The sequence below is a fragment of the Narcine bancroftii genome (genome assembly GCF_036971445.1).
Source record: "Narcine bancroftii isolate sNarBan1 chromosome 5 unlocalized genomic scaffold, sNarBan1.hap1 SUPER_5_unloc_1, whole genome shotgun sequence".
Taxonomy (NCBI): Eukaryota; Metazoa; Chordata; class Chondrichthyes; order Torpediniformes; family Narcinidae; genus Narcine; species Narcine bancroftii.
This window is the reverse complement of record NW_027211801.1, coordinates 1,417,020-1,436,151: the sequence shown is the minus strand read 5'-3', so window position 1 is coordinate 1,436,151 and position 19,132 is coordinate 1,417,020. Positions and strand designations below refer to the sequence as shown.

The 19,132-nt window shown below is 40.7% G+C and overlaps 1 long non-coding RNA gene across 1 annotated transcript; it reads right to left on the bottom strand.

Moving 5' to 3' along the window:
• Nucleotides 1–836: 836 nt before the first annotated feature.
• Nucleotides 837–16,852, bottom strand: LOC138750099 (uncharacterized). The gene is made up of 4 exons (XR_011349068.1): nt 16,747–16,852; nt 16,325–16,456; nt 8,601–8,733; nt 837–977 (listed from the first exon to the last, which is right to left on the bottom strand). It is a non-coding gene; the product is annotated as an uncharacterized lncRNA (long non-coding RNA).
• Nucleotides 16,853–19,132: the final 2,280 nt, after the last annotated feature.

The following is a 19,132-nucleotide window of genomic DNA, read 5'->3' as shown; positions in this document are numbered from 1 at the left end:
TGCCTGCAACCTGTCAACGTAGAAGAATGAGAAGTGAGATTGAACTCTGAACCAAAGAATTGACACAAAGTCGTCTTGATATCGAAGCTCCAGAAAAACCATTGGGACTGGAATCATTGGGTTGATTATTTTTGTTTCAGTACTTTCTGAAAGTCTGACTGGGGGGGGCAGTTGTGGATGACACTGAGACCTTTAGTCATCTGCCACTAGTAGGTTTCACCACACCCAGATTTTTCGGGGGCTACTTCTTTTTAAGTAGTTTGTTTGGGGATTGTTTTTTTTTCTTTTTTTGGAATTTTTATATAGGGGAGTTAGAATATTAAGGGAATTAGAAGGGGAGCATTTTCTTATAGTACTGGAATATAATATTAGATTAAGAAATGTCTAATTTGAATTTTGCAACTTTTAATGTTCAGTCTTTGAATAATCCAATTAAGCGAAAACGAGTTGATATTGCTTTTTTGCAAGAAACACACTTGAGTAAAAAAACAACATTTGAAATTAAAGAGAGAGTGGGTTGGCCATGTATTTTCTTCTTCCTTTAATTCTAAAGTGAAGGGTGTAGCGATTTTAATTCATAAGAAATTACCGTTTGAATTGGAATCCTTTGAATGAAATGCTGGGAGGGTTTTAATGGTTAATTGCAAATTTTTGGCAGAATCATGGACTTTGTTAAATATTTATGCAACTAATGTAGATGATGAATGGTTTATGTCGGAGGCTTTTTTGTTGCTTAATCAGGATCGTAATAATCTTTTGGTCGGGGGAGATTTTAATTGTGTTTTGGATCCTTTATTGGACAGATCTCTGAAAAGTATAATGAAATCAAAATGGCCATTCAAATAGGAGCTCTGATGAAGGATTTGGAATTGGTTGATGTGTGGAGGAGAGTAAATCCTACAGAGAAGGACTTTTCTTTTTATTCTTCTGGACATGATTTCTTTTCGAGAATAGATTTTCTTCTGGTTTCGGCACATCTGCAAGGCAAAGTATTAAATGTTGAGTATAAAAGTCAGATTATATCAGATCAGATCTATTTTATATTTTTTCTGTGTAGTTTCAGAATCATCTTATAGATGGAGATTCAATACAATGTTATTGATGAAACCGGACTTTATTACATTTGTTAAGGAGCAGATTACTTTGTTTTGGCTGAGAATATTGGTTCAGTATGTAGTAATTTTGTATTGTGGGATCCTTCGAAAACATATTTATGAGGGCAAATTATTAGTTACACTACGAAAATTGAAAAGCAATATATGGTGGAAAGCTCATCAATTGAGAAACAAATTGCTGAATTGGAAAAGGAATTCCAGAAAGATACTATAGAAGATTAAAAAACAGCTGCTTTAATGAAGTTGAAATTACATTTAATACTTTACAGACTTATCAGTCTAAGCAACGTTATTATGAATTGGGTGAGTGAGCTCATAAGGAATTAGCATTGCAATTCAATACAGAGCAGACATCACAAACCATTAATGCTGTGAAAATAACTCAACACTTACCTATAAACCTCAGAAAATTAATGATCAGTTTTATTCATTTTATCAAAAATTATATATTCTGAGGGAAAGCAGGATGCTGGTTCTATCAAATTCTATTTATTTAAATTAAACTTTCCTGTTTTAGGGGAGGACGAGTTTAAAGAAATGGATGAACCATTTATGGACTTTGAGATTAAAGAGGCTCTACAAGAAATGCCAAATGTAAAGTCGCCATGAGATGATGGATTTTCTGTTGAATTTTATAAAGTATTTGATGAAGATTTATATTGTATATTTGGAGATGTGCTGCAACAAGTAACAGAGGAGTAGTTGTTACCAGAATCTTGTTCAAGTGTTATAATTACTGTGATTCCTAAGAAAGATAGGGATCCATTGAAGGTGTCTTTGTATAGACCGAAGTCTTTATTAAATATAGATTATAAAACGATAGCGAAGGTGTTAGCGAATAGACTTGCCAAATATTTACCTCAGTTGATACATATAGATCAAACAGGTTTTATTAAAAATAGAAATGCATGTGATAATGTTCTTAGATTGATAACATTAGTCAAAGTGTTTAGACAGCAACCAAACCAGGATTGCACTGGATGTGGAAAAGCTTTTGATAGGGTCGAGTGGAATTTTTTGTTTAAGGTGCTAGAGAAGTTTAATTTTGGCCCTTATTTTATAGGCTGGGTTAAAGCTTTATATAGAAACCCATCTGATAGGGTGGTGACAAATGGTCAAATTTCCTTACCATTTAACACAACGTGTTTGTTTTAAAAAGGTTGTCCATTGTTACCAGCCTTATTTGCATTGGCTATTGAACCATTGGCTCAGACAATATGACAAAATGATAAGATTAAAGGAATGAAAGTTGTGGAGGATGAATATAAGATACATTTATTTACAGTTGATGTGCTTAATTATTTGACAGAACCGGAACAGTCTTTGAAATATTTAAAAGATTGTTTGTTAAAATTTGGGGAGTTATCTGGAAATAAATTAATTGGTTAAAAGTGAAATATTGTCAGTTGGGAATGGAGATGATTCAGAATATAAACGTATTATGAAATTGAAGTGGTCAGATAGAATTAAAGATATGGGAATGGTAGTAAACACATTCTACCAGTCTTTATATAAATTTAATTATGTCCCTTTATTAAAAAGAATTAAAATAGATTTGTTTCAGTCTATACCATGTTTACTTTCAAAGGGTTTTTTCAGGACTTGAATAAGGTATTGTGGGAGTTTTTATGGAAGGAAAATTAGCCCGAGTAGTTTTACATAAACTTACGTGGAAATATTCTTGAAATTGATTGCAGTTATCTCACTTTCAAAATTATTATGATGCAGCTCAGTTGAAATTTTTTAGTAGATTTATGGATGTGGATCTGAGTTGGCAAAGGTTGAAATAGCTTACATATGTGCAGTTGAGATACATCAGTTTATATTTAAAAGGAATGTGGATTTATTGCGGGAATGTAATGTGCAATTATGCAATGTAATTAAAACATTTGTTTAGGATTTGGTTTAAAAGAAAGAGGGTTTTAGGATCAAAGGGTAAATTACCAATCCAAACACTGTTATTTCATTTTCAGCATATTTATTTTTAAATGTTTAATAATCAAAAGGGTATTAAGAGAGTTCAGGACTGTTTCGAAGAAGACCAGTGTCGTGAATGTCTTGCTGTCCTAACATTGGCTGCGCATTATCTCTACTGTTAAGGACACTTCCCTTGGATATAACTGTATATGCAACCATTGTCTTTCATTATTGTACCAAGAGTTTCTGCTAATAAAAGCCATGATTATTGTTTGACCACATCGTCTTTGTCTACTTCATCAACTTTCACTTCAATTTTATTAGCAGAAATGAATGCAGCACTCAAGCCAGAGCGGCTGATAATCGACCCGTCTGCCCCGAGGGCCAGAGAAATTTTCAACCACTGGATTGCTTGTATCAATTACTACATGACTCAAAACAACATGATCAATGAGGCGATACAGTGGGGCCACCTGAACACTTTGCTGGGTGAAGTCCCTTTCGCCCTAATGCAAGGAGCTACCACTGCTTAGTATGCAGTGCCACAGCAGGTAGTGCTTTCTTGACACCAGCAACCCGGGGAAAGTGATGCTGCCTATGCACTGGCCCTCGGCTCACTGGCAAACGAATGTGATGTCAGGGCAGTCAATGTGTAACAATACCACAAAGCCTTGAAGCTGGATGCTTTTATCAACGGGATTGACTCCAGTTACATCCGACAGAGGCTTCTGGATACGGAGCCCTTAACCTACGACCGGGCAGTCAATCTAACCAAAGCATTGAGAAGTGCCATGCGGTCCAGTGAAATGCTAGAAACCGAAAAAGAAACATCCAGAAGTGCTGGAACCCCAAAGGAATGAAAAGGACAAACTCCTGAAAAATGCTGTTTCTGTGATAGGAGCTGGCACTGCAGTCAGAAGTGCCCAGCTTGATTTGCTACCTGCAGCTATTGTTGAAAACAAAGCCACTTTGCTAAAGCGTGTAAGTCGAAAAGTACTCTCACAGATAAGAAGAAGAGAAGCACCAAGAAAATGTGTCCTGGAGCTGCAGGAATAGAAGACAACTGTGAAAAGAGGGAATCTTCAGAGCAGCAGACTTCAAGTGATGGCAAGGAGAGACCCCCTGTGGTAGCTCAATTGACTCCAAAGCTTGTGGGGTGTTATGGATTGGAACAGTCAACTATGAAGGGGGAGGTGAATGGTGAGACACTTGATTGTCTCATAGACTCAGGGAGTACTGACAGCTACATCCACGAGAGAGTTGCCAGAGCCTTAAATTTGTGGAGATATCCAGCAAACCAAAAGATATCGATGGTTTGCAGTGAATTTACAAAAACTGTACGGGTCAAGTGTAAAGTTACTTTAAATTTGCAGGGACATTGCCTGGCTGATGGGTGGCTCTTTATTATGCCAGAGCTCTGCACACCTGTGTTGCTGGGACTAGATATTCAATCTCAGTAGTGTTAAATTTTGTTGGGCCACTACCCACACTTACCATCTCCTGTGCTAGTAACTGCGGTCTGTCTGCATTAAAGATCAAAGCTTCTTCCCTTTTCAGTGATTTATCCCCTGAGTGCCAGCCAATTGCCACTAAGAGCCGTTTTTACAGCAAAGAGGATTGTGAGTTTATTAAAGCTGAGACCCAGAGACTGCTTAAAGAGGGAGTAATTGAACCTAGTTAGAGTCAGTGGCAGGCCCAAGTGGTAGTCGTGAAAAATCACACTAAGAGACGATTGGAAATTGACTACAGCCAGACAATCAACCATTACAATAACTTGGATGACTACCCCCTGCCACAATACAAAGTGTACTCCACTATCGACCTCAAAGCAGCTTATCATCAAATCCCCATTAAGAAAAGGGAACAGCCCCATACGGCTTTTGAGGCTGATGGGGGGGGTGGGTGGTGGGATGGTTATACCAGTTTAAAAGGGTACATTTTAGGGTCACTATTGAGGTGTCCATGTTTCAGAGGGAAATAGAAAAGATTGTTAGGATATTTTAGTTATAGGGTACATTTCCCTATCTGGATAATGTCACCATCTGTGGGAAAACACAAGTTGAGAACGACAACAATGTAAAGAAATTTTGAGCAACAGCTAAAGAACTCAACCTTACATTTATTGAGGGCAAATGTGTGTTCAATGCTACCGATTCTGGGCTACCCATTCTGGGCTACCCATTCAACCTCGACCCGGTAAGAACCCCCAAACTCAGCAAAAGCCCCTAAAAGGTGTATGGGATTCTTTTCCTACTACTGCAAATTGGTTGGGACTAAGCCATGGAGGGACGCCCTCTGTTTGACACAAAATAATTTCCTCTCTCTCCAATAGCCTTGAAGGCTTTCGAGAGAATTAAATCTGACATTGCCAAAGCTGCACTCTCCTCCATTGACGAGGATGTCCCTTCCAGGTGGAAACTCATGCCTCAGATTATGCCTTGACAGGAACCCTTAAAAGGGCAGACCTGTGGTGTTCTTCTCCCGCACTTTACGCGGACCTGAACTTAAACATCCTGCCATTGAAAAAAAAGCCCAGACTATTATTGAAACTGTTCGCTACTGCAGACACTTTCTAGTCGGCAGAAAATTTACACTTGTTACTGATCAGAAATCTGTAGCCTACATGTTCACTACTAAACACAAAAGTATAGTCAAGAACGATAAGATGGCACGCTGGTGAATAGAACTCTCAACTTATAATTATGAGATCCAGTACAGACCGGGCAGGTTAAATGATCCCTCTGACGCATTGTCACGATCTACTGCTGGTGCTCAGCTGGAGGGGGTAAAAGAGATCCATAGCAGACTGTGCCACCCAGGAGTCCATCAGATTCTTCCACTACATAAAGGCTAACAACCTTCCTTACTCTCTGGAACACGTCAAGAAACTGACTAAAAACTGCCCTGTTTGCGCAGAATGCAAACCGCAATACTTCAAAGCTCCGGAGGCCACTCTCATCAAGGCAACCCAAACTTTTGAGAGGATTAGCTTAGATTTTATAGGACCGTTACCTTCCAACAACAAAAATGTATATTTCCTGAATGTAATTGACCAATATTCCAGGATTCCCTTTGCAATACCCTGTTCTGACGTCTCGTCAGCATCTGTCATTAAGTCACTTGACAGAATTTTCAGCATTTTTGGTTTTCCCAATCACATTCATACCAATAGGGGCTCAGCATTCATGAGCGCTGAACTGCGGCGAGCCCTGTTACGAAAGGGGATTGCCACCAGCCATACCATGAGCAACAACCCACAGGGTAATGGGCAGGTTGAAAGGGTTAGTGCTACTGTCTGGAAGACTGCAATGCTTTAAACACATGTAGTTACCCTGTAACCTGGTGGCAGGAGGAGCTGCCTGAGGCGCTACATTCAATTCGGTCTTTATTGTGTATTGCAACAAGTCAAACACCTCATGAACGTATGTTTGCCTTTCCTAGGAAATCAGGAACTGTGATGGACTGGCCAGCCTGTTAATCTGAGCCTGGAACCGTGCTGCTGAAGAGCCATGTTCGGGCGCGTAAAGCAGACCCCCTAGTCCAACCAGTTCAGCTACTGCATACTAACCCCAACTACACTCATGCTAAATTCTCAGATGGGAGTACTGGCACTGTACCCCTAAGAGATCTGGCCTCACCTGGTTTTCCCCTTCCTCGCACCCCTATCAGAGGGAGCCTGAGAAGTTCGACTCACCCCCCCCCACCACCCCAGCCTGTGACCCCTAGTAAGCTTTCAGATGGCCATGCTGAGGCTCCACTGCCTCATGTTGGCGATTCTGGAGCGGGTCCAGAAGCCAGTCCTACCCACACGACAGACCCAGCACCTGTATCGGTTCCCAACGTTGCAAAGGAGCCACCTGTTTTGAGACAAAGCAACAGAATTCAAAAATAACCTGATAGGCTGACATATTCATAAAACATCTCATTATATTTCGATTGCTTGCTAGATACTGGCGTATTTTGGCTGTTAGGGTATCTAAACACCAAACATGGTATCCATGTATCACTTGCTTCAGTCTTTCCTAGCAGCTGTCCTTTTGATTTTAACCCTTCTTCTGCTGGGGGGAGACTGTGGTGAATGTCTGCCAAGCTGCCTGTCTCTCCTCTGGCGAGCCTTGCTGTACTAACATTGGTTGTGCATTATCTCTACTGTTAAGGACACTTCCCTTGGATAAGTCTGTATATGCACCCATTATCTTTCATTATTGTACCATGAGTTTCTGCTCATGAAAGACATGATTATTGGTTGACCACATCGTCTTTGTCTACTTCATCAACTGGCACTTCAGAAATTATACATTCCTCCTTTATAAATGGATCCAGATAGTCTTATTTTTGTGTTAAAATGAAAAACATTCTATTTCCTTTCACAGCCCAAAGGAACCCCAAGGTTTAAAGTGTAAATGATAAAACTGGAATTATTGGATATTTCAATAAAAACAGGAAAGGCTGTAAACTCCCAACAAGTCAGTATGTGTCCAACCTGCTGACTATTTCCAACATTTTCTGTTATTATTATTTTTAATATTTGTTCTGCGAACAATTGGTTGTCAAAAGCAGGAATTAAATTCTCTTTATTGTTTTGGGATAGGGAGAGTTTAGTGCCTTTTGTCGGAAGGAATATATGGGTTGGCACCACATCGAGGGCTGAAGGGCCTGTACTGTACTGGAGTGATCTATGTTCTATGTTTCTGCTGTGGTGATTTAAGAGTAAATAATAACCAAGGACCCCCAGAAGAACGTGCCCTTTACTTTGGTTTATGCCTGGGATCTTTCTCATCTAAATGAGATGAAAGATGGGAGTCCTGGTTTTGTGGCTGAATCCAAATCAATCATGTTCTTCGTAAAGATGTAACAAGAGTCCATGGTTTACCTTTCATCAAATACAAGTCAGAAGCCTCAGCCTTGAGTGTATTGTCTATAGGTGTGAGATCTGATTGTCTATGTGGATTGACTCTGTGCCTTGTGTTCAGTTGCAATGCCTTCAGCAACCCTCGAACCAATGTTCATTGGGCCAATCCTGTAAGGTGTTTTGCCTTGCTTTTTCCAGATACTTTTGTTCTGTTAACTGCCGTGGTTCACATGATGAAGATAATGCTTTGCCGTGGATTTGAAAATAGTCATTAAGTGTTAACGGTGATTTTTACCTGCAAGACCACATGCTCGTTCTTTGTAAAATACTTTTATTGAGTTAAACATATAAGCATGCATACAGAAATCTGAAAACCACGTAGCAATTCATTCATTTCCGAGTATGGACACGTGAAAAGAAAACAATGTAAATGAAACTACATTGAAGATGACTTGTTAATCTCCAGAACAATTACACTCCAACTCCAATCATCCAAAATCAGATTCTCTGAAATCCTCATTTATCCAAAATTTAAAGAAAATTCAGATAAATGAGGATATCCGAAATAAATGAGGAATCCTCATTTATCTGAAATATTTTTCAGAGCAAAACTGACCTCACAGGTTGAAAAAAATTTCATTCCACGTGAAATTAGAACATCGATTGTTCTCGTTTCAGGTAACTCCCTCCCCTCTCTTTTTCCATTTCATCTTTACCTTCCTCTATTGACTTTTCTCTTCAACTCTCCCATCAAACTGCGCATCACTGACTCCCTGCAAGTGGTTGGAAGAATCTCTTGTCCTGCCGTCATCGAGGTGAGCGGCCTCTCGGCAGCAGCCGGTCACAGCCCTTTCAGATAATCAGAGTTGTATTGTAATAAGAAATAATCTATATAGTAAACCCATTTATTGAAATAAATTGTACAAAACAATAAGAAAAAAAAGAAAAAGCACAAAACTCTGAAAATTAAATCTAAAACAGACAGCAAATCTAACCCCTCTCTCTGATCAAGGTTACCTTGTAGACAGAGTGGAATGGGGATTTTTGTTTAAGGTTTTGCGGAAATTTAAATTTGGGCCACTCTTTATTGGTTGGGTGAAGGACTTGTATAAAAATCCATTGGCAAGAGTGGGGACGAATGGACAAGTATCTTCTTCCTTTATATTATCTAGATCAGCTAGACAGGGGCGTCCTTTGACTTTCTTGGTTGTGTCCAGAACGACAGCATTTTAAAATGAATGTTTCCTCTGTGTTCAGTATTTTATTCAATTGATTCCATGTAGGATTTCTAGAAAGTTATTTCAGGATTTAAATGCGCAGGTAATATCATTTTTATGGAAAGATAAATTGGTAAGAGTGTCTCCACAAAAGTTGACTTGGAGTTTTATAATTCCCACATATTCAGAATGATTATGAAGCGGAACATTTAAAGTTTATTAATAGAATGTTTGAATCCCAACAAGTTGAGCTAAAATTCAAAGGGCTCAGATTTATGAACAAAGAATGAAGCAGTTTATTTATCAATAGAATCCTCAACTTTTCCAAATTATAATTTATTGGTTTTAAAACATTTGATGGAATTATGGTAAAGGATCAATGTTGCTATTGTTATTGAAGGTAGAATTTCAGCTCTCTTTCTGTTTCAATAAATAATGTATTCCTGACAATTTGGGGAAAGAAAGGTATTATATTGGTCAAAGATTGTTATGATGAGTTGTTATATTTTATTGCATTTCAAAGATTGTAGAACAAATATGGAATTCCTTCAAATACATTGTTTACTTACTATCATGTCCATGCTTTGTTACTGGATAATTTTGGACACCGTTTGAGATTACCTAGAAGGACTAGAGTTGAATGTTTAATTATTGAAGGGGGGATGGGAAGGAATTAATTACAGAAATGTATGCTTTATTACAAAATAATATGCCCATTTCGGGTATTTATAAAGCGAGAAGGAAGAGGGAGGCAGATTTGTCTGTTTCAATTTCTCAGGATGGTTGGATGACAATATGTGAAGACAGTAAGATATAGATACGTTGATTATAATTTTATTCATCAACTTTACTTAACTCCTGAGAAGTTGAAGAGATATGGATTTATCTCTTTGGATATGTCTTTTCAATGTGGGGAAGAGATAGGGTCTGTTTTACATTCATTATGGTTATGTGAGAAGGTGAAACGCTTTTGGAATGGGACTAGGGAATTTTTGCAGCATTTGTTTAAATTTAAGCTTTCATTAGACCCGTTAGTATTTTATTGGGTCATATTAAAAAAATGGAATTTGAAAATACATTTCAAATTGCATTTATTCGGTTGGCAACGGCAGTCGTGAGAAAATGTAAAGCTATAACCTGTAAGGATGAAATTGAATTAAGTATTCAGAGATGGCATATGATTGGAATCCTGTATTCCATTGGAAAATATAACATACAATTTACTTCATCTGTATACCTTTTTTTGTGAATGTGCAGGTACCCTTTATGAAATGTATGGGTCTAAATATGTAATGGTTGATTGGTGACATCGAACATGGCTATGGTGGTTTGTTTTTTTTTGTTTGGGGTTGTAGAAGATGGAAGGGAGCTAAGGGAGGGGGAAAATACGGGGGAAAATTTTGTATGTTAATATTATGTATTTTTTTGTGGATTTAGATTTTAAATAAAGTATACAAAAAAAGGTTACTTTGTTTACCACGTGCTCATAGTTCTTGACATTGTCGTTCAATAACAACTGATTCTTTCCTGCTTCTAAAATGTATTTCTGTGAAATCTCCACGCAACGGCTTCTCTGTGTATTTGTGGCACAACCTGATCCAATGCATTAATTCATAATGTGGTGTCTGTAATATATCTTAAGGCTGAGATGACCACAGATTGCTTGTGATTGTTGTTTACTTTCAAGCAGATTTTTGAAAGTTGGCTCGGCCAAGGGTTGTTCTCAGATATATGAATGTGCAGTGTTTACAGAGTTTTCGAGGCGGCTTGGGAGGAATTACTACAGCAGCTTGCACACACACATTTTAAAACCCGGAATTTTAGCAGGAATTTTGCATTGTGTTTTTTGAAGAGGAGCGACAAAGTATCGAGATACAGCTTGCCCAGGAGAGCATGTGATTTTTGCAGGGTGAGTCAGAACAGCTTTGCTCTCAGAAAGGGAGGGAGTGAGAGAGAAGGAGTCATAGAAATCAGTTCCCAGAGGGAAAAGCTGCCAAACTTTGGAAGGCTGCCTGGTTAAAGGAGAAGACTGGCGGTCTGAAAGGTGTCTTGAAAGAAAGAGGATCATCTGAAGAACCCTGAAGGGGGCAAGTTTTGTCAGGAAGACTGATTGAGAAGGAATCAATTGCAGATGTTGTGAAAAAGGAATCTCTCTCTAAAAACCAGCAAGAACTCTCCTGAGTGGGAACCATTTGCCTGTTAAGCACCAAAGCCTGGTGAACTTTGTTATTGCTAACTTCTGCGCACAGTACAAGAATTGCCTGCAACCAGTGGGATTGGATTGTGATCCAAAGAACTTTTCTCATCTTAAATACACATTACACACACCTGCCCATAGTAATAGAGGGGGGATTAAGTGGGTTAGATAGATGAAGTAAATAGTTAAAGTTCAATTCTGATTTCGTGTTGTAATATAATTCTAAACTACTTTTGTTGAAATAACCCTGTGTTGTGGTGCATTTCTATTGCTGCTAGTTTTGGGGGTCCTCTAGAATCCGTAACATTTTATGGGGGCTCATCCTTTAGGATTTGAACATTGCAGTTTTATGACCAGGAGAACCCTAATTTTGAGTTGCAGGGACAACAATATGAGGCAGTCCAAGCTGCAAAGCAAAGAGAAGAGGCTAAAAAACAGAGGAGATATGAGGAAATTGCAAGGGACAGACAGTTTCAATTAGAGAAGTTCAAAGTGGGGATGGAGTGAAGTCAGGGGATTGAGGCTGTATCTCCTGGGGAGAGGTTTTTGGTGAGTAGAGATGTAAATCTAGTGCCTCCTTTTGATGAGGGAGATATAGATACATATTTTCAGCTTTTTGCAAAGGTCGCTGAGATCTCAAGATGGCTGAAAGAAAAGTGGCCTCCAATGCTTCAAATTGAATTGAAGGGGAAAGCACAAATTGCATCCTGTAACTTGACTGCAGAGCAAGTGGCAGATTCTTCTTCTTTGGCTTGGCTTCGCGGACGAAGATTTATGCAGGGGTAATGTCCACGTCAGCTGCAGGCTTGTTTGTGGCTGACAAGTCCGATGTAGGACAGGCAGACACGGTTGCAGCGGTTGCAGGGGAAAATTGGTTGGTTGGGGTTGGGTGTTGGGTTTTTCCTCCTTTGTCTTTTGTCAGTGAGGTGGGCTCTGCGGTCTTTTTCAAAGGAGGTTGCTGCCTGCTGAACTGTGAGGCGCCAAGATGAACGGTTTGAGGCGATATGAGCCCACTGGCAGTGGTCAATGTGGCAGGCACCAAGAGATTTCTTTAGGCAGTCCTTGTACCTCTTGTTTGGTGCACCTCCAGATTTTGCTCTGAAGAAATCTGTATGTTTTGACCGTTGGTGCACCTTAAAAGGAATAAACAATGATTTTGTCAGAGTGGGAGAATTGATATTAATAGAGGAAATGAAAAGGTGTGTCCCAGAGGTGATTAAATTACACCTGGGTGAGAGAGGTGGGAATGTGGCAACAGGTGGCTAGATTCGCAGGCGAATTTGCTCTGATTCACAAAAATACATTACAGAATAACAGGCATTTTCAGAGAGCTAATGTGGAACAGATTAATAAACCTGTTCATAAGGTTAGTATGGAGCAGGATAGTCGGCCTGGAATAAAGTCTGGAGAAAATGTTAAGAAAAAAGATGAAGGAAAGATAGGAAAGGACAGAACTTCTGCATTCGTATGCCACTTTGTAAGAAAGATGGTCATATGATTGCGAATTGTCTCGTCTTGAAAAAGTAAAGAGAAAAACAGTTTACTGACAATAACCACAACAGCAGAGCGAGTTAAGACACCTTTAATAAACTAATATGTGCACTAAGAGGTCTTGACTCTCTGCGACAAACGTGGAAGGCTAGACTGTAGCTCTGAACTGCTTGACCCCTGGTGACCTACTGGTGTAATTACATATCACCACAAACAGGTTTTACCAGAAGCATGTATTCAAACAGTGGAATTTAAGGAGAGCAGAGATGCCAAATCTGGAAAGGAGGTCATGGATGTTTTCAAGCCTTTTGTGTCAGAGGGCTGTGTCTCAATAAAGGAGGGAGAACCACAGGTTCCAGTTCAAATTATTTGAGATTCTGGGGCAGCTCAGTCATTGTTGTTAGAAAGTGCTTTTTAACTATGGATCAAAGGACAACCACAGGGGAGACAACTTTGATTAAACATGTTGGAGGTGAGGTAGAGCCAATACCACTTTACAAGGTTGTGCTAAATTCAGAATTAGTCAAAGGACCTGTGGTAGTCGGAGTAATTCCAAATTTACCCATGGATGGTGTCTGGTTTTGGTGGGGTGTGATTTGGCAGAGGAGAAAGTTGGATCAGTTTTAAGAGTGACAAATTGGCCTAGTAAGGATGTGGTGAGAGAGGATGGTGAGATATATCCTGCATGTGCAGTAACTAGGTCTTTGACAAAGAAAATGATGACAGCTGAAGAAGATCCATTTAATAGAGATTTGCCCAGTACTTCTGAAGTATTTTTGAAAGAGCAGGGTCATTGTGAGAGTAAAAATTTATTTTTGTCAAGGAAAGAGTTAATTCAACAAACAGAAAATAGATTCAGATCTTGTTAGCTTAACGGAGAAAGCAGTAACTGAACAGGAAATTAAAGAAATGCCTTGTGGATATTACTTAAATGGTGGTGTTGATGAGAAAATGAAGACCTCTTGATATTCCTGCTAATGAGGAGTGGGGAGTGATTCGTCAGGTGGTTGTTCCTAGAAATTACCGGAAGAAAATATTAGATCTAGCACACAGTACAACTTTGGGTGGTTTTAAAAATACATGAATAAAATTTTGAAACAATTTTTCTGGCCTGGTTTGTGGAAGGATGTTGTAAATTGGTGCTGGACATGTCATGTTTGTCAAGTTGTGGGGAAACCTATCTAGGTTCCTCCAGTTGCTCCATTACAATCTATTCCTGTTGTTTGAGAACCTTTCACCAAGGTTATTGTGGATTTTGTAGGTTCTCTGTTGAAATCAGTACTTAATAACAATTATGTTTGTAGCGTCGAGATTTCCAGAGACTATACCACTGAGAAATATTAAAGGAAAAATGGTGGTAAAGGCTCTGGAAAGATTTTTCACAGTGTTTGGATGACCGAAAGAGATCCAGAGTGATCAAGGACTTTATGTCTGGGTTATTTCAACAGTTAGTTGATGAGTTGGGAATAAAACAGATCACTTCATCTGTGGATCATCCTGGATGATTTCATTCTACTCTTAAATATATAATGAGAGTTTACTGTACGGAGAATGGCAAAGATTGGGATGGAGGTATTCATTTATTGTTGTTTGCAGCAAGGGAGGCCATGCAGGAGTCATTAGAATTCAGCCCTTTTGAAATTGTGTTTGGACCTTTACTGTTGATAGAAGGACAGTGGGTTAATGAGGATGTACAGTTGAATTTGCGAGATTGTGTTTCGAAATGTACGGATAGGTAACAAAAGTGTGGAAGTTGGCTCAAGAGAATTTAGAAATGGCTCAGGGCAAAATTAAATCAAAACTGAATGATGTTCACAATGTTGTTAACACTCCAGGCAGAAGGAATAAAACTCAGGTTTGTCACATAAATATGTTGAAACCTTATTACGAGAATACGGGTTGTGGAGAACAATCTGTATCAGAGATCTGGGCTGTTGACAGAGTGGAGGAAGTGGTAGATCATAAGATTATGGAAACAGAATCTGGTGAGGGTAACCTTAAAGAAACCATGGTTCCTGTGCAGCTGTCTTACTCAGCCATTTTGGAAAATTTGGAAGACAAGTTAGGCCATCTTAAGTTCCAAGAACAGATGCAGTTGAAAGAATGACTTTTGAATGACACAAATTTGTTCCCTGATGTTTCAAAAAAGACATCAGTGATTTAGCATGATGTAGATGTAGGAGAAGCAAATCCCATAAAACAGCCCCCATACAGAATAAACATTCAGAAGAGAAAATCATGGATCAGGAGGGAGAATATATGATGATGGATGACTTTATTAGACCTTCAAACTCAGATTGGAGTTGTCCTTATATTCTGGTACGAAATCCAGATGGAACTGTTAGGATCGGTACAGATTATAGGAAGGTTAATTCAGTAACTAAAACAGATACTTATCCTATTCCGAGAATGAATGACTGTATTGATAAAATTAACAAAGCTAAATTCCTTACTAAGTTGCATATGTTGAAGGGTTACTGGTGTGTGCCTTTAACTGAGAGAGGAAAGAATATTTCAGCATTTGTAACTCCAATGGTTTATACGAGTATAATATGTTACCTTTTGGGAAGAAAAAGGCCCCTGCAACATTCCAGAGGATGATTAATTCTGTTATCCAAAGGTTAACACATACCCCTGGATTATATTGATGACTTGGTCACAAAAAGTGACACATGGAATGAACATCGAAGTGAATTGGATAAATTGTTAGCAAGATTATCCAAAGCAAACTTAACTGTTCATTTACCAAAGAGTCAATTTGCAAATGCCACGGTAACATACTTGGGTTATGTCATTGGCCGTGGCAATGTTGCACCTATTCAATCTAAGGTGAATGCAATTTCTGAGTTTCTGACTCCCAATGGCAAGAAAGCAGTGAGAAGGATTAGAGGAGTGACAGGATGTTAATGGCAGAGTTAACCAAGCAGGTTTGTGTATTGCCCCTGGCCCCAGCATCTGCAGATTTCCTAGCCAACCCCTCCGCTATCCCTTCCCAGAGCTTCTGCATCCATTACAACATCAAGCACTGCAGACAAGTACAGGCCCTTTGTCCCACGATCCTGTTGCAACCTTTATGAACATTCTTCACAACAAACTAACCCTTACCCGCACCACCCCCATACCCTTCTGTTCCCTTACATCCACAGGCCTGTCTAAGAGTCTTTTAAATGTCCCCATTGTACCAGCCTCCACCACTTCCCCCGGCCACACCTTCCAAGCACCCTTCACTCTTCGTGTACAATAACATCTCCCCTCACCTTAACCAGATGTCCTTTGGGATTTGCTACTGTCACTTTCAGAAAAGGTGCTGGTGTCCATCGTATCAAAGCCCCCAGAATATTATTTAGAACAAGTTATTAAGCTGGGGAAAGGGCAAGTTGGAGGAGGGAGGAGAGGAGAGAACTGGTGGGGGAGGGGAAAGTGGAGAGGGTGGGGGTTGAGGGGAGAGATCCAGGGTGTGGGGGAAGGAGGGTTATATCAAGCGGGGTCAGGGACCGCGTTGAGTTGGTGAATGGGCAGACACAGACGGACCTACCTGCCGAAGTCATGGAGCTTTAAGACGGCCACCTCGGGATCCACCCAGCATATTCTGGGGCTTGATGTCTCGAAGGCAAACCTCCCGAGCATGGATGTAGGGCAGACTCTGGAACAGCTGGTACATGTACACCTGACAACACAGCAGTGCATCATTTTCCACCCAGCCCAGTGCCTCCACACTGGCTGGGCCTAGTTCCAGGGGTGGGGTGAGGGGGGGGTGGCCCATTCCCTGCCACTCCACATCCATCCTCATCACTCCCTCCACCCCTCCCCCACACCTTCCCTTCCCTTCTCATCAATACCCAGTGAGACTTCATGCGCCTCTCATCCAAATGTTCCCAGCGACCTCCTGCATATCCTACAACCCCGCCCCCACAAGCTTGCCCCAGCGGACAATCTGACGCGCAGACCCACACCCACCTTGATGTAGATCATGGGAATGGGCTGGTTGGCTTTGTTGGAGTGCCAGGCCATGCAGTAAACCATCTAGGGAACATAATCCAGAACCAGATTCAAATAAACCTCATCTTTCTGTTGGATACAAAATAAAAATGTTGGCAGGATTGACCACCAAAACCCAGCGCCTCTCCCAACAGGAGTGCCCCCCGTCCTTCCTCTCTTTTAACCACCAACACCCAGCACCTCTCCCAACAGGAGCGCCTCCCCACCCGCCCTCCTCTCTGAGTGTCTGGTGCCCCCAGTGGTGAACACAACATGGCCAAAATCCAATGGCTCAGCTAGTGGAGAATTGACAGGCCGTAGTGGACCTGTTGGCTCCCTCATCAACCAGCATTTGGACCTGTTGGCTTCCTCATCAACCGGCATTTGGTGAGACTGCACAAAGTCTACAACTCCAACCACCCTCCCTCGTGGAGGGTTCACCGAAAGAAAAAGCATTTTGAGTGGAGGAGAAATGTTTTCAGCTGGGTGGTGGGTGGGGCAGAACGTGTTGAGGCTGAGTTGTTGGGATGATTCAGAGCAGCTGTTGATTCGTGAGGGCACCAAAAGGTTCTGGAGAATGAGGTATTGGGGAAAAATTCATTCATGATATGAAGGGGAAAACAGACTCGAGGGGATGAGTGGCCTAATTTGGCTCCCTTGTCGTGTGGTCTTGGCTGCTGCTGTTTGGAGTTGAAATGGCGAGAGTTCATAATTTAATGGGTGTGGAGCTGTACATTTGAGTCAGCAGGGCAGCCAGCATCCAGGGGTAGGCACTAGTCGGAGGGGCAGGTCGGAGTAAACAGAGAAACTACAGCGAGATGGATAGATTCAGGAAATGTGGAAAGGAGCAGCAAATGAAATAAAGCGAGTGGGGATGGGGGGGGGGGCACGTGGGACATATCTCATTACCGAAGGGGTAGAAGAACTCGAAGACTGTGATGATGTTGGTGTGATCCAACTTCCACACGATCTGCAGTTTGTGGTTCTGCAGTTAGGAAGGAACATCTGTAAATGTCGGGGATGGCCGGGTCCCAGAGGGGTGACTTGTCCACCTTTGGGGTGGACATGAGGGAGACTCGTCAGGATGTCAGAGGTGGGAGACTCATTAGGAAGCTGGACGGGGGTGGGGGGAACTCAACAGGAGGCCGAAGGGGGAGATTTAATGGGAGGCAGGGGTGGGGAGCCCGATGGGGGGGGGTTCAATGAAGAACCATTTCAGTTATCATGGTTGTTTCCCCAGCTTCCACTGAACAATATTTGGAGACAAACAATCTCCAATATGTCTCAGCTGCATGCAATTGTATGTGTGTGTGTGTGTGTGTGTGTGTGTGTGTGTGTGTGTGTGTGTGTGTGTGTGTGTGTGTGTGTGTGTGTGTGTGTGTGTGTGTGTGTGTGTGTGTGTGTCCCTCGATCTCTCCTCTAACCCAGTCACTTCACACACTGCTCTGCCCCGATTCCTCCACCCCTCTCACATCCCCCACCCAACACCATCACCCCTGGTTACCCCAGTGCCATTCTGTCCCACACAATCCCCCCAGCTGAACACGACATCCCCTAGCTCTGATCCAATCTCCCTTAGCCTTGGTGCTCCCACCTTCCCTTCATTCCCCCCTCCACTTTAACTCCGCTCCCACAGACACCATCCCTGTATTGTCTCCCATGCCACTGCTCTCCCCTCCCCATCCACTCCACCTGCCTCAGAAAGTGCTCTGCATTCAGGATGGGGAAAGGGGGTTAAATGTGGACTCCATTCTCTCCGCCCACACTGGGTGAAGGATGATACCAGAGGAGTCCCTGTCTCAAATACTGTTGGATCTAAAACTATTTAAATCTTATACAGGTATTCTAAAACCAACTGAATTTTCTTCCAAAAAGATTGTATATGTATACACAACCAAACAGAATGAAAATTGTTCCAACCATATCACCACATATAAAACACAAATGTGATTCATGAAAACCATTTTTTTTAATATTTTCAGGTGTCAAAAATAATTGATGTAAAAAATTATAATTAATCATTGCATAACACGTATTTATCAATCTAGTTACACTCTCATAACAGATATCTAACCAATCATCTTCAGAAAACAATAAAACCAATATCTGCTTCCCATTTAATTTTAGAACTATCCCAACCCTTTTTATCTATACCATCCTGTAATATTTGATACATAAATGAAATATAGCCCTTCTCCGGTACCTTCATAAGAAAAGTCTCAAATTTTGTCATTTTAGGTAAAATCATATCTCTACCAAACATACATTTTACCAAAGATCGAATTATATAATAAAGAAATAAAGAGTTCTGATCAATACCAAAACCTTCCCTCATCTGTCTAAAAGATAAAATCTTACCCTCTTT